The sequence below is a fragment of the Pinus tabuliformis genome, chromosome 3_2, assembly GCF_031772625.1.
Source record: "Pinus tabuliformis cultivar Carrire ecotype Pingquan chromosome 3_2, CPIR1, whole genome shotgun sequence".
NCBI lineage: Eukaryota > Viridiplantae > Streptophyta > Pinopsida > Pinales > Pinaceae > Pinus > Pinus tabuliformis.
Window position 1 is genome coordinate 706,334,492 of NC_142302.1, and position 15,353 is coordinate 706,349,844.

The following is a 15,353-nucleotide window of genomic DNA, read 5'->3' on the forward strand; positions in this document are numbered from 1 at the left end:
ATTGCAGGCTGTACACTAGCAGTCTGCATTTCAGCGCAGTTCCCGAAGGGGCTACCTGCGCTAAAGGTCAAACAGGCAGTGTTACACCTGCGCTGGACCAGTCTTGGCTTGAGTTCCTGGGGTTTCCTGCTGTGTCTTGATTTGTTTTCACTGTTGTTTTTGCTGTTTGCTGCCAGTTAGTAGGCCTATCTGAAACCATCTTCCTTTGTCATTATTCCGCCTCAGTTGTATAAAGAAACTGTATTTGTTCTTTTGTATTTCTTGTGTCATTTACAGTTTCCCATAACGAAAGTGAACCAGTCTTGCATTGACCTCTTAGATCTAGACCTGTGATTGAGTGTCGTTCTGATCTTAAGAGTTAGCTTATTTGTTGTTCATAGCTGATTGAGTTTGTCACTTTCGTTATATGGTTTGAATTTATATATTTCTAAGTGTCGAAACAAGTAAATCATAAGGTGTCTTTCGATTTTGGACGAGCTTGTTTGCTTTCACTTGAAATTGAATTCAAAGTTATACAACAGCTTTCTTTTTGCATTTCATCAACATTAAGAAAGAGAAAAGAAATACTTGCATTGTGCATGTACATTATGACAGTTTGCATGTTGATTTAGGAAAGTGCATTAGTGTGTGCTCTATGATCTGTGTGAAAAGGTGTTATCTTCCTTCTCCCTCAGTAGTTAAGGTTTTCAAAGTTGAAAGATTGAAAAGCTTGCTTATCATCTTAGATTGCATTCAGGAGTGTTTCTATACATCTCGTGGTGATCCATAAAGGCAAACTGCTAAACAAGATCAACCTTAAAATAAATTGAATTTACATAACAACGCATTGAAACATAACGCAAACATCTAGAGGTCTAAGCTAGAGACGTGTTCCGGCGTCGTTAAACGTGATATCTTAGCGTTGAGTGGTTGGGTGATTCCTCCACGGTGAAGCGATAAGTATCAATACGGACTTGTGCTCCCACGTACCGTCGCGTATATATTGGGAGACCCCTATAGGATCAAAGCCTTTATCCATAGGAAACCGTGTCGGCCACCCTACTGATCGCAATGCAGTGAACACAGCATTCACGAAGATCGACCACTCGTACCGTAAAACGTATTCTGTGGTTTTGCGAAAGGTTTGGCACACCCTCTGCCTAGAACTCCAGAGCAGTTTCTTTTGGCCTTTTTCAAACTCTATAACTGAAAAAGTCCATCCGAGCATTTGTCACTTCGGGCTCGTTAAAACATCGAAGGAGACTAGAGTCATCTTTATCTTTTTCTCGACTCTTAAAAAGTGAAAAAGCAAGTTGTGTCTAAGCGTCGTTATAAAATTTATTTTAAACGGAACATAATCACCTCCTATTCCCACGTTGATCTTAAAGTTGAGAACATGGAACGCCCCAACCAAGGAACTCCGCATGATGGAAGTCCTAGTCCATTCTCCTCTTGGGGAGAATTTGGTGCGCCCCACATGGCCACATTTTCGCTTCCAGGACTGACAATTGGCCTGCCTGTTTGGCTATTCTCAACTAGTGTAGTTCAGAACACCATGGTTCCTGAGCAGTCGAGTCAACAGTTAGATGAGTCTAGAGCATCCCACCAGCCTTCTACTTCTTCTAACCCTTCCTCCAATCCTTCATCTTCAAAAGGTAGGGCTGGCAAAAGCCAAGCTCCCACGGAGAAGAAGGAAAAGAAGAAGAAAGAGAAGAAGAAGAAGGAGCCTAAGGCGACTGGGGGCAAGCAAAAGACATCTGACAAAAACCCACACACAACACAGACCGGGCCTAAATCGCCATGTGTCATATGTAGAGGAGACCATTTCCATAGAGATTGTCCCTGTATTCCCCGGATACTAAGGGACTGGTCCCCTCGTCTGCACAATTCGGGAGCATCAACCTCTGATAACCATGTTGATTGCTTACCGTCAACCAGCGAAAGTGAAGGTTCAAGACAAAGAGGGGGAGCAAGATCCCCCTGCAGACTATGTGAAGGCGGTCACGCCATCCACCGTTGTCCCTTCTTAGACGAAGCGAAGAGAGTTTTGGAAGATCGCCCGGTTTCACCAGTAATACTTCCTCCTGGATACAAAAAACTCGTGCCAAGTCCTTCGTTGGTTGAAAATACAGCTGGCCCGCTCAAGTGGTCAGCTGAAGCGTCAGTCATTGAAAGTGAACCTACTGAATCCAGACCAGACGAAAGTCTAAAGGTCGATACGGCAGTTGACCCGGTTCTTCCTTCAGAGGTTTCATCCTCAAATGACACCGTCACTGAAGATTCATCTTCAAATGACACCCTCACTGAAGAGAATAAGGATGACACCATCCAGATTCTTTTCATCAACACAGATTCTGATGAGCATCAGGGCAATGTGCCCATTCCTTTATCGCAGGAAGGAACATCGTCAAGATCGTATCCGGCCGTGTATTCGGTCCCACCACCAAGCAACCTGGTTGTGTCCTTTGATTGGAACCAACTGGGCAGACCCCGGTTACCAGCCAGTATACCATTCAGAATCATAGTCCAAATTTATAGAATGGTGATGGCTGGAACTATCATTGATGAAGGGGCATCTGTGAGTATCCTTTCCTCTGTTGCTTGGAAAGCATTGGGTTCCCCGGCGCTTTTGCCTGAGATGAGAAATCTCTCGGGCTTTGATAAAGGAACCAGTCGACCATTAGGGATCCTCCCCAATGTGCCTGTTACATTGAAAGGGAAGACCGTTAATTTGAACGTGATGGTCGTTCAAGGACCCTTGGATTATAACCTACTCCTTGGACGAGACTATATATATTGCATGGGAGCTATAGTCTCCTCACTCTTTAGAGTAATGTGTTTTCCACACGAAGGAAGGATGGTCAAGCTCGTAGACCAACTTTCATTTCCGGGATCACGCATCGCAAATAGTCAGATACCAATCCTCAATGGTCTATTCACCCAAGAAAGGTCTCCACCTCTAGTCCTCCTTCCCGATGAATGCGAGTGATTCGAAAAGATAGAACTGGAACCCAGGGGGCATGCATCCTGGTCTGCTTCGGGCAGAGGAAACCTTGGGTATAAAGTAGAATTTCCACGAAAGAATATGACTAGTCCGTACCCCGTCCGTGGATGGAAGAGGGGTTGTTCTAGAATAGGATTCTTTTGATAAGGTTACTTGTCTGACAAAGGTCATTCAACTTTGTCTAAATAGGTAGGCTACCAAGGAAAGAGATTCTATTGCGGCAGAAAATGATAACTATCTTTGGGTAAAAGGCAAGCCTCACCCTTTAAAACAAATGTTTCAGAGGATAAGTAGGGGCAGCCTCCAAAGAAAAGAATTCCTTTGCTGCAACAAGTAGTAACCATCTTTGAGTAACCTAATGATAGACATCGTCGAGGAAAGAGTTTCATTTGCGGCAGCAAATAAAACCATTCTTTGGGTAACCAGAAAGAGGCAAGCCTCCCTCAATAACATCAATGTTTTGTCTTTGAGTAGTGTTCTTCTCTTGTCGCAAGTAGCTGCTCTCTTGTCGCAAGTAGCTGTTCTCTTGCGATCTTGCAAAAGATCTGTTAAAATTGGGCCGACGGGAAGACAAGTACCGCGTAAGACCCGTTAAAATAACGAGAAGACAAGTATCGTTAACATTAGACTAGCAGGACGACAAGTAGCTGTGAACACCCAAAGGAAAACAAAGGTGAGGGAGAGGAGGGGCAGCCTTGAAATTGTATTTTATACCTGGGGGCATGCAAAGATGTGGGGCAAAGGTCAAAATTTGCCAAATTTAGAGCATAGCTTTGGTAAGGCGCAAGCTCAATAAAAAATGGGATCTTTCAGGAGACATTCTTATCTTATGACTGGTATATCGAGCAGTTTTAGCATAAAGTTCATGCTCGTTAAAAAATAAACGCAAGATCCGAGCAGTTTTAACGCGGTCTTCATGCTCGTTAAAAAATAAATATAAGCAGTGAGCAATGTTTCCTCAAGAGTTTAAGCTCATTTTTAAATAAAAAATGAACCTATTCCGGTAAATAACCATTGTGATCGTAAATTTATTAGCCATAAAAGCCTTGGTCGTGTTTTGCACCCGCCACCTCCATTTCATTTGGCCAATCGTTCACCTCCATATGATTGTTTACCCATTTTGAGGAACAGCTGCAAAGAGTGATTTCACTTAGCCATCCTTGTGACACTGTCGTGATTGGAAAATTCCAACCTGTACCTGGAATCTGCTGCTATCCCTGTTTATCACTCGTTCCTCAAAAGACGAGTCTTCTTTGAGCTCTTTTCATCTGACTCGTAAAATATGAAAAGTTTGCCGAGTTTTGGCCTTCCAGCTCGTTAAAAGGACCGGAAGAGCTATCCCTCCTCTAGATTTTAATCTTTTTGGACCTGAGGGATTATTGCACAAAAAGGTCGAGCGCTTGTTTTATTCGGCTCGTTAAAGTTATCGAAAATTCATCCCTTCTGTATTGTTTTATGCTTTTTCGGACTTAAGGGATTAGATGACGAAAAAGGAATTTTGGAGTTAACTTTCTGTACCTTTTCAGACTCTCTAAAAATGAAAAGGATCGAGTTGTCTTTGTCGCTAGACTCGTTAAAATGATTAAATAGCGACAAACTTGTCTTTAGACGAGAACGAGTTTCCCTATCGCTAGGCTCGTTAAAACATAGCGATGGGCTTGCCCGAAGGGCAGGTTATAGAACAAGCATATGTTATCCTCCTCAAGCTTGACAAAAATAAAGAGGTACTGGTCAGAAATGACTGGGGAAAAATTGGGAGAATCTCAAAAGCTTTGATGGTAGCAAGTCGCTCTTGAACATGACACTTTGTCCTCCGTACCACATCGGGTTGGGTTGTTTCATTCACCGGTCTCATCACCATGGTCCTCGCCAAACCATCCGTATTTGGGGTAATGCTACCGATCCATCACATTAGTGTCATTATATGTTCAAGAGATGTGTTCAGAAAGAGTCAACCGTGTCCCATCCACTGCCATACATTATCCTTCATCCACCCATGATCGCCACCCTGAATCATATCTCACAGATTGTTTTCACCTCCACTAAATTCATTAGCTTCGTTCCGTGTCACTGATGTGGGATTCATTAAGGCCCTCCTTTGACGGATCGCTTCTTGTCGACTTCAACTCATTATCCAAGAAGTTGATCTAGGAACACCCCCCCAGTACTTTGAAGCTTGCATGCCTCAATGGCAAGTTTCTCACTTCCGGCGACAGGTATACATCAATGACCTTCGACCAAAAGATTTTGCGTGGTGTTCGATGCCAAGTCCTTTATTCACACCACGTGAATTGTACTGTAGTACCTTGAGGGTCATTGTCATTATTGGTGATTCCTCTCGCGCTTGTTAACGGTTTACATTATTGACCGGTAATCAAGCGATGTCTTTCCATGTTCGACTTCAGCGTAATTCTCACATGGATCGACTTGTACTTAGAGTGAAGATCGAACGAGATTGAAGACCCCGGATCTAGTTTCATCCATCCGGGCTGCGATATATATTCAGGAAATATAAAGACATTTGACATGTACATCATTACAGCAGATGATCATCCTACTCAAAGGATGATAATTTCAGCAGAGAATTATCAGTCTACCATCATACGGTCGTCTGTTATATGTACCAAAATGAATTTATAAAGCTGAGCATGGGAATGCCCGCCTCAGCTAGATCACGAAAGCAGAATGAAAAATAATGTACTGTATTGTATTTTATTGCAGGGCACCTCTCAGCCGATTGAATGAACTTCGGACCCTCCTAATAAAGCATTTCACCCGATAAACGACCTCATACTTTAGGGGGCAACTGTTATAGACATTTTTGTGCCTAACAGCATGGAGCATGAAATGTCAATAATCTGAGGGATCCAAAGTCCCTAAACATGTTGTTCTTACCCTTAGAGGAACAAGGTCTGCAAACCACAGCACTGAAAATCAGTTCTCCACTCAGAAACACTCAAAAACAGGCTATTTCTGGATCATGTCAGCTGCTCCACTGAGCATCTGCGCTGAATGTCAACTGCTCCTCCTTGTACCTGCGCTGAAGGTCAAAACTAATGAAGGCTACCTGCGCTGGGCGAGATTGGCCAAGTGGCACAGTCATTCTGCAAGGTGTCAACCGCCCAAGAAGCTTCCAAACTGACACTTGGGTCAAGGAATTCGCCTAGTGATGAGTAAGAGGGTCTTGATCTCCAAGTGGACTCAAGAACTGAAGATTAACTAAAGTGGGAGAGGACACAAGTAAGCTTCAGGCCAGTCTCAAGATGACTCATCCTTTCTCCAAAACCCTATATATAGAGCTCTCTCATGAGGTCTAGGCAGGCTGGAATTTTGTGCAAGTAAGGAAGTGTTGTTGGTTTGTGATTAGAGCTATTGGGTGTTTGCTTGAAGGAGGTGAAGAGGAGATTTCTTTCAGCTGGGAGGTGTTACTGGATTGGGCCCATTGTGGTTGTAACTCTCTCAGAACTTTACTTCTATTATCAATAAAGTATTCGAGATTCTTCTATGTGCATGTGTCTTTATGATGAATAGATGTTTGTACATTTGATTTATGCTAATCCTATAATCGATTATGGATGTATGCTGCTTGTAGTTTCCTTTTCTTGTGCTTTTACAAGATCTGTGTGTAGCTAGGCCGGTGAAAGGGCAAGGAGCTAGGAGCAAGCAGCACGGAGTGAAGACTGGATCGACTATAAGCGCAAGATAACGGTTAGTAGATCATCCTTTTCTTCCCCCTCTCATCTCATAAAGAAGAAACTTTGAATAGCTTTGCATTCAGTTGTTGCTGGAGTACTATCACCTTCAGAGTAGGGATAGAGGCATTATGCATTAGATACTTTTCCCCCCAACATCCATGTCCTTAGATTTACTCCATATTGGCTCCTTTTGAATTTTTGCAACTCACTCTTGGCTTCACTATTCACACAAGGATGAGATGTTATAATGGTGATTGACATCTCATGGTCTCTCAAATATATATGCTCTCTAATGTTGCCTCAGGAGAACCTTTTGTCTATCAAATGTTTTCTCCACAACAATTAGAATAAACAAATGATATCTTTGAGTTCTAAGCCCATGAATTTGGGTCCAAAAACCACGGCTTGGGTACTTTCCCCACACAATGGGTTTTCTCCACACAAACCTAGTACCCAAGGCTTGTGGGAGTACCTCCCAAGCTACACTATTTTCAACACTCCCTCTTAATAAGGGAGGTAATTTAATTCCACATAAGTAACTTGTCAGGAATATATTCTCCATTCACAACATCCATGACTGTTTCATAGCCTATAGTATGAAAAACACTTTTATTGGAAGTTTCCCTGCCATCAGAAGCCTCTCGCTTTTTCTTCTCTTGATAAGCCTTTAGGCCATTCCAAGGTTCCTTCTTTCCATTTGTAGAAGTCTCCTTACTTCCCACTGCCCATGCACTCTTCTTGGGTTGCAGAATCTCTCTCTAACTCTACAAACTCTCACTCAAAATCAACTCCCTTTGAGTCTCAAAAACCTTTTTCTTCCTCTGATTTGTAGGCTTTCCATTCAACTTGTATACATCACTCCCCTTGACTCCAATAACTACTCATGTGGATTTAGAGCCTCTAGGCTTAAGCATCACCTTTCCATCCTCGAACAATACTTCAAACCCCTTAGCCTCAATCACTGAGATACAAAACATGTTGTACTTGAGCTCTGGTATCCATAATGGACTTATAGAAGCCCTCCTGAATCCATCCTGAATGGCACCATACCTGACCCTATGATAGTCTTCTGAATCTTATTGTGAACCTCCATGTGCAATTTAGATTCCCAATCAGTTAGAGTCTTGATTACTTCTCCTGATATTGTCATATGCTTTGACGCTCTACTATCAATGAACCATACACTCTCATTATGGTGCCCTCATAGAAGTGAGATACTAGAGAAAAATCCTCTTCAAAAATTCTTGCAAAATCATCATGCTCAACTATAGATGTAGTAGCCATTATGATCTATTTCTTCTTCTCATTATTTTCTTACTTCCAACGCAGACACTTAATCACATAATGACCATGCTCACCACATGTGAAACATTTCACCTTGCTCAATTCCTCCTTTTTCCTTCCATTTTCTAACTTCAATTTTCCCTTCATCTTACTAGCGAGATCCATGTTCTTTCCATCATAATTATTCTTATGAAGATCCTCATCTCGTAGTTCCTCTTGGATGAAGTCATACCATAAAATGTTCTAATATGGAAACTTATCTTGAACAATTATTCCTTTGGTAAATGGCTTCCATTCCTCGGAGAAGCCCTTCAAGGCAATCCTCACTAATTTATATTCTAGAAGGTTATCACTAATGGCAACAAGCTCATCACAAACTTGATAAAACCTCATGAGATATGAAGCCACATTCTCGCCATCCATCATCTTAGTGTTCTTAAGCTTCTCTCTAAATACCATCAACCAGTTCTCATTCTTATTTTAGAAAAAATCTCGAAGATCCTTCCACATATCATATGCAATGTTCTTCCTGGTAAGATGAGGTATCAAGTGATCCTTTACTCCATCTAGGATGATCATCTTGACCTTTGCATCCAACTCTTCAAACTCAACCAACTCTTTAGGAGTTCTTGGCTTAGAAATCACCTTGTCAGCAAACTCCCATATCTTGTTCACCAACAATACTAATATTATCCTTTCTTTCCTAGGACTATAGTTCGACAACCCATCCAACCTCTCCTCATACCTCAAGCTAGCAATAAAATTTGTCATGTTGTTATTCCTTCAATAAAAAATAAACCAACTCCCTCTTAGGCTACTTCTTGTGCACACTCTAATTCAGTTGTTCCTTCAAAGTAGCTCTGGTACCATGTTGAATTTTCCTTACACCCTAGGTTTGGTCTATGGCTAGACTTAGCACACAAACAAACTAGCAATGTTCAACCAAAACAAATTTGCATAGTGGAAATATAACATTAGTGAAATAATAAAGTAAACATATTTATAGATGGCCCAAAACTTGTTTTATTAGTTCTTTTATTATGTATTTGGTAGCATATGAATCCCAAATCCACCTCTCTTGTAACTGGCTCTTGGCATTACGTCTAATGTGTTGTCCTTGATGGAAACCTGTTGATAAATATGTTCTTTGTGGAAATTTGGGTATAGTATGATGATCATGGAACTAATGCAGATGACAAGAATGTTGGTATAGGTATTTCATAAATGAGGATGAATGTTGGCACCCTTGGTACATGTTTCACTTGAGAAACGATGGGAATTTTGAAGTTTCAAAAGTATGCGTGACCCCTGTGAAGAAGAGTTACGTACATATGCAGGTTTTGTGAACAAAAGTCATGCACATAATCTAAACCATTGAAAACTAGATACCAGTGGTCATTACCATGGTAAGTTCCCATAGTAATTTTGGCGGCATTGTTTATTTGATCCCATCAACGAATACTAACGACATTACCAACTGATTTTTCTATGGTTTTGGAAAAGGCAAACGATGTATAAGAAGATAGAGATCAAGGATTTATGTGTGCAATGTAATGGTTTATTCTTGTATGATATAATTTGGAACAAGTGTGCACTAGGGAGCAGGGAGAAGGTCAGATCTAAAATAGCTAAATAATTATTGGATATATGCTTGATCGATTCGATTGTTGTAGAATGTTTGAATTACTAACAATGCAATATTTGTGGTTATAGTACGGCCATGATCTGAATGTGTTTGCAGAGATCTGTTATTTTGATAGTGAAGCATACAGAATGTGTGTTGTGTTTGCAGCTAAGATTTTTTTCAATAATCAAAGATCTATATGTAGGTTTGCTTCAGTAATGCCGCGTACATATGTGGATCTTCTTCAAACTAATCACATATGCATTCTGATACTTAAGGTTTAATGTGTTGAGATGTGTATGTGGGTTTTCCTTCTTAGTGTTGCATACATATGCGTATCTTATTTAATATAACTGTGTATATATTCTTAGATAATTTCCTGCTTGTTTACATGCCGGTTGGTTTTATGAAGTTTGTGTTATTTGTTGTTGTTTGTCAATGATGTCTTGATCAAAATGGTTTGTATCTAGAAATTTTGATTGGATTGACTTAGCCATGGCATGGTATATTGTTTTGTGGTTGATTTAGTGATCTTTGATTGGCTCAGTAATTGTATACAATGATTTCAATGGTTGGTTCAGTGGTACAATGATTTAGTTTATCGGTGGTCAATATTTAGTAATTTGAGATATGTATGCAGGTTTTATGCACAAGAAGCACATATACACGTGGATATACTTCAGAACAGTCGCATATATATTATGAAGTAAATCTGATAAGGTTTTGCAATGGTTGCAAATTAATTCTATGTTGATGAAAATATGGTTATTATCTTGATTTATGATTGGTTCTTCATGGCCTAGTATAATGATGATTAGTTGTGCATTGGTATTATCTGGTTGTTGTGATTCAGTATTACTTAAATATTCAATGATTTAGTGATTCAATGGTTAGTTTTTCAGTAATCAGTATTTGCTATCTTGGTATATTGGTTTGGGCTTATTGTTGGTGTAGGTCCATTTTGAAAATATGATTAAAGGTGGCCTACAGGTTTTGATGTTTGTTTGAGATAGGTGGATCCATTATGAAATATTGTGAAATGTGGTCCACAAAGGGTGTTGAGGGTTGGAGCCTTTAGTGATGGAGTTAGAGCTTCCTTCCAATGGTAGTTGGTAAAAAATTTCAAGGGGTAGGTGCTCCCTTTCGGTAGGATTCACTAAATGAGATCAGGGGTTTGTATCTCCCTTCCAATAGGTGCTAGAGAACGAGTGGAGGTTGTAGCCTCTTGCAGGTAGGTGCTTGCGTGTCGGTAAGATTCTTCCCAATAAAAGATGTAATTAATCATTTCTTTATATAATAAGAAAGAAGACAAAGATGACAGCAATGGTGGTTTTCTCCCTCATTGATTTTCTACCTAAAATCTCGATCTCCATATGTGATTGATGTGTTTCTCATGTGTTATGGTTTATCTTTATTTTACTGCTTATGGTTAATGCTTAATGAAATAATGATGCAATTATTAAGTTAAACATCTCATGGAAGTTATGAAAATCAAGTAAACTGGATATATGTGGTTTCATTTCAGTGAAGTCACGTACACATGCATGTTGCACGTATAACATTAGCGTTTATATTTTTGAATGTCAAATTGAAAGTTAAAGTGAATTAAAAATATTGATTCACCCCCCCCAGTATTTTTCCTAACAATTGGTATCATAGCAAGTCGCTCCAGTACAATCTTAACCACTTGAGAGTGGATCGAGGACAATGGGAAAGAAGCAAAAGAAGAAGGAAACTCAAATGAAGAAGTTAGTTCAAGAAATTGTTGTAGTGAAAGTGATATCAGATGTAGTGGCAATTTCAACAATTATAGATCAAGGATAATATGTATTGATAGATGTAAGAAAATATTCAGATTCAAGAGCACCCTGCTTTCTATTGATCAAGAATGAAGAAGATAATGAAAACAGTGACAAAGGATTATCACGTAATGGTTTTTGTTCTAATTGTGGTACATTTTCCTATTTCTGTAATAATGATGATAGTGAGGATGACAATTAATCAAGTGAAAATAGTCTCATGGGTAGAAGTGAAAGTAATCATTCTAAATCGAAAACAAATTAAAAAATAATGGAATTAGAAGCAAAGATTAACATAGATGATAATATAAATCTATTGCAACAGTGTGATGAAAAATAGTGTGCCTACAAAAAATATATTGTCACATTAAAAACCCAATTGAAAGAAGGAAGCAAAATTGGAGAAGGAATGAGGAAGCAATATAAGGAAAAGGAAGATTAGTATCAAAATTTGGAGGATGAAGTAGCTTTATTAAGAAATAAACTCAAAAATTTGTAGGAGGCAACAAGAAATGAAGAAGATGTAGCAATCAAAGAGCTTAGAGAAAGAACCAATTATTGCAAAGGACTTGAAGCAGAAATCATCTCTCTCAAATATGATATTGAAAAGTCAAACAAATGATATGAGGAGATACTTCAAGTATTTGAGGAACAAGAAAATGAGCTTAAAAATGATATCATCGAGTTGAGAACTCAACTTCAAAATACAAAAAGATAAAAATAAGTTGAGGTAAGTATACTAGAAGGTAATTTACCAAAAAAGGATAAGCAATTGGGATTTCAAGATAGCTCAAATATATTGGACAATATTCTTATATTTAAAGGTCCCCCTCCATTAACTCTAGTCTTGGTTTTCATGAAACTGTAAAAGGAGAATCTAGCTCACAACATTGTGCAAGCAATTATGAGGTTAACAAAGCAAACTCTGAAAAACCTGGTAAACAAATAAGAAGTCAACCAAACCAACAACCAAAGAAAGAAATTTTTTGAAGGAAATTGTTATCACCTAGAACTGCAGTCACATGTATATAAGTCGAGTCCAAAGTTTCATTGTTAAAGATGGATGTCAAATGGTTGTTATCCTATGTTTACCACTTAGGGGTCATGTTTTTCAATGATATTGATGAGAATCATTTTCAAAACTGTTAGTCATCCTCCATCATGATTGATTAAGACATGTCTTATCTCGTATATGTCATTTGTCCTTTTCGCATTTTCGCAGCGCAGTTTGATTGGTTGATTTTGAAGCGCAATGATGTTTTAGCCTTTTCGTAGCGCCAGCCATTTCGCAGCACATGTCGCTAAGTTATAACTGTCTGCGCTACGAAATCGCGGATTCGGGGATTTTGCAGCGCAGATCCTTAAAATGTCATGTTTGGGAATGAGTCATTGTGTCCGGTCGGTTGTTGTCAGTTGGTGTACCTTCCAAGCACTTACGAGCCATCATTCCACCAATAGGTTCATAGTCATGCACATTAAGTTCATTCAAATGTTTTTGTCATGCATAGTTGTGTCATGATGTTCTGTTAATATTACATGAAGTGGTCAGCTTATATGTTAAGACATTTGAATTGGAATGAACCCGAGTTTCTTCTTCAAGAGAGCCGCATTGCAAGCGAGCCTGCGTTCCAAAATTTGAATTTGCTTTTCGAGTTAAGGCTGCCGGTGTGTCTCTGTGCAAAAGATTTCAAAGCGTAATGGAGAAGAAGGAGCATCGGTCTGGAAGGTGTCAAAGGGCAGAGCCTGAAGGATTGGACCTGGCATTGAGGGATGAAGGTGTTAAAAAGGCCTTCAAAGACGCTGGTTGCTGGAGTTTCTGTGAAAAGCTGAAGGGAGGCCACACTCAGGTAACAAAAGAGTTTGCCTTGAATTTTACAGGCTTAAATTCCAAGGTATCTATGTTAGAATTCCCAGTATCTCCAGAAGCTATTGCTAGTGTAACTGAGATTCCCAGAGGGGGGCAGGAGTGGTTTAAAAATTTCAAATTTGATATGAGCCCCTGTAAAGAATTCTTGAAGGAAGCCTATGTGAATGAAGATTTAACCAAGGCTGTGCCTAGAAGTTATGTTAAGGAGAGTTATGCTATGCTTCTTACTTGTATTCAAAAGTATTTAACTTGTGAGGGCAGCTATAACAAAGTTTATTCCTATCATTTCAAGTTGTTGCTGCATTTTACGGGTAAAGCATCTATAGACCTCCCATTTTACTTGTTTCGTAGCCTCAGTAAGATGTGTGACAAAGTTCAATTGAAGAAGGATGATTGTGAGACATCGTTGTTTCACCATGGTCTAGTCAGATTGTTAGTGCTGGATGCTCTTCAAAAAATTGGCAGGGATTGGAATTCTTTCATATATATGGCTGGTTTCTAGAGTAAGACAGGCCTCACCCCACAGCCGGTTAGAGAAAGAGAAGAATCAATGGCAGAACTTACCATAGCTGAGCTTAGGAAGGAGGCTAGGGAGGAAAAGAAGGTTAAATCTCAGTTGAACAAACCAGTCAAGCCCTTGGTTATTAAAGAGCCACCTCAGCCACCTCAATCATCATCAAAGGAAAAGGTCAAGCACAAGAGAGGTGTACCTGGATCAGCTGGGTCTGAAAGTGTATCAAGAGTTAAAACAAGAGGTCAATTAAGCAAAGAGAAGGGCAAATCAGTAGCTGTGGAGGAAAGTCCATCAAAGGCCAGCTTAAGTGATTTACTTGAGGCTATTGAATTTGAGCAGGAAGAACCGGTGCATCTTGAACCCATGCATATTGATCTAACTCAATCATCCCCTGAGAGCACTAAGAAATCAAAAGCTTCAAAGAGACTAAGGTTTGATGAACCTAGTGAGGAGTTTATTTTCAAGCCAAGAAGGCCAGTTACAAGGAAACAAATTAGAGAAGCTGAGAAAGTGCATAAAGGAGAAGAAGTTGTAAAGGAGAAAGTGCATAAAGGAAAGGAAGCTGTAAAGTCACCCAGAACATAGGTAATTGAAGTATTAACCAAAACAGTGGAGGCAGTCAAACATAAAGACAAGAACAGAAAAGTTATCATTACCCAAGGAGGAAACGTGATAGCCATAAAGAATCAAGTGGGAGCAGCCAAAGAGGAAATTGTCAAAGCAAAAAATGTGATTAAGGAGCGTGCAGTTAGGTATGCCAACTATAGAAGAGCTGTGTTAAAGGGTAGCAGAAGCCTAGTGAGTCATGTAGATTCAGTGGCTGATGTATATACATGGACGGTTCCAGCCCTCAAACAAGCTAAACATATCAGGAAAATGAACATGACCCTGAGAGCTAAAAACAAAGCTTTGAAGAAGGAGATTGCAAATTTGAAGACACAGCTAGGTCAACTAGCTCACTGATTTGAGGAGAAGGTGATATTCTTAGTTTTGGTCAATTTTGTTTAAGTTCCACTATTTTGAGGTCACCTAAGTCTTTGACACCTGTAGAAGAAGTTTGAAGAGTCATAAGTTCAAACAAAAGACGCTTTAGTGCAAATGTACTCTGTTTTAGCAAAAACAGCAGTTTCGTAGCGCGCTACGAAACTGCTGTAGGTGTTGTTTTATAAGAAAAACAAAGAGTTTAATGATGAGGTCAGCAAATTTTTGAGGGAAATGCCTCAAGAACATAAGGGAGACCATAAAAGACTCTCTTAGCTATTCAGAGAATGACAGGTGTGCATTTTGGAAAAGGTGAAATATTTTGTTTTTTGCTAAAGCTTCGTTAAAGGTACTTTATGACCGAATTGTTAGGGTTCTGGTTAAGGTTACCGGAGATTTTGGTTTGTACACCTATTCAGTCCACAAGATTTCCAGCTCATTGGGGAATATGGTGATATTCGTTGTTTTTGAAGAATTAAAGAGCTGGGAACATGTTCTTTAAGTAGTGAAGAATGATGGGAGACAAGGACCGTGAAAACAGGGCACTTATCTTGATTGATTAATGAGCCATCTACGCAGCCAGTATCCAAAGCCAGCTTGTTCAGT